Source organism: Populus euphratica, unplaced genomic scaffold (genome assembly GCF_000495115.2).
Source record: "Populus euphratica unplaced genomic scaffold, PopEup_1.0 scaffold5621.1, whole genome shotgun sequence".
In the NCBI taxonomy this organism is placed as follows: Eukaryota; Viridiplantae; Streptophyta; class Magnoliopsida; order Malpighiales; family Salicaceae; genus Populus; species Populus euphratica.
In genome coordinates, this window is record NW_011505400.1 from 2234 (window position 1) to 3607 (window position 1374).

General features: G+C 32.8%; 1 long non-coding RNA gene across 1 annotated transcript; it reads right to left on the bottom strand.

Annotated features, from left to right (window-relative positions):
* Positions 1 to 363: 363 nt before the first annotated feature.
* On the bottom strand, positions 364 to 1339 carry LOC105120219 (uncharacterized). Its single transcript, XR_841273.1, has 3 exons — positions 1178 to 1339; positions 963 to 1080; positions 364 to 734 (listed from the first exon to the last, which is right to left on the bottom strand). It is a non-coding gene; the product is annotated as an uncharacterized LOC105120219 (long non-coding RNA).
* Positions 1340 to 1374: the final 35 nt, after the last annotated feature.

Genomic DNA, 1374 nt, shown 5'->3' on the forward strand with positions numbered 1-1374 from the left:
AAAATTATAATTTAACCCCACAACTTTAATTTTTTCCAATTAAAATTCTAAATTGATTTCAAAATCAATTTTTCTTGCAACCAAATTCTCCATAAATTCAATTAAACCTTCAATAAAATTTAATTAAATCCATAAACATCTCATTTTAGACTTTTCTTCCTCAAATTAAATTTTTTTTGTCAATAAGACTCTTATCAGTCAATAAAATACTGTCAAATTTTACTCTTTATAATTTTAAATATCCTTAACCAATTTTTAATCATTTTAGAGTATTTTGACATCTTTTTTTTACTGTTATATTTTTTAATAATATTTTTTTATTTTTTTTGAAAAAAAAAATATCAATCGAAAACCAAACATAGGTAATGACAATGGCTATGGTACTCCAGTTTGCAAGAGCAAAAATACATCTAATTTCTAGGGAACAATTTCTCCCCAGTTGTTCCAAGATAAGCACTTCCTTCTTTCCAGGAATTTGCAGAACCTCGCTCCGTTTCTCTGGTAAATATTGAAGCATTGGATATTGAAGTTCCATGAAACTTCACTTCTTGGTTTCAACAGCTGTAGTTGCGTACTGTGCTGGCCGCAAATAATGTTAATGTAACTACCTCCATACAGCTCACTAACAGCAATCAAATCAGACTATTATGCGCTCTAGAAACATCGTTGACTGGTCCCTTGTCCAGGTCACTCGACTCAACTGGCCATGAGAGCTGATTCAGTTTTGAGATCGCCTATAAAATACACAAGATAGCAATAGGTCAAGTCACTGCCATAAAATCTCATGAAATTCATGATAAGGACTCATGAACCTCCGAAACATAAGAATATTTCTCATAATGAGCTGAAGTGGGATCTCCAGTTGACCTTGGATTTCTGCTACAACAGTTTATTACTAGAGGAGCCCTTCGTAGCTCAAGAGATTTTGCTAGAAATAATGGTTCACGGGAAGCAGTACTTACCTATATTGAATAATTGCCCAGATTACAGTATCTTCCTAGCTCTAAGATATGAATACATGAGAAAAAATGCCACAACAGCACCAAAAATTATCCCAGCTGTTGTTAACCAAAAAGCAAACTGCAATTCCAACAAAGATGTTATGGCACAACAATTAACCAGACCAGAATAGAATAATATGGAATGATGATTTTGAACTTCTGGAAGAAGAACATACCACATGCTCTTCAAGATAGGACTTCAAATTCATGCCAAATATACCTGCAGCCAGGAAACATTTCTTATGATAAGCATGCAAAAATAGATTCTCAGATAATTTCCTTCATGGCACTAAGTATCATTAACATAATAGCATATGTGACGTTATTAGACACATAAGAAATAAGAAACTTGTAGCAGTATTTCAGCATGATC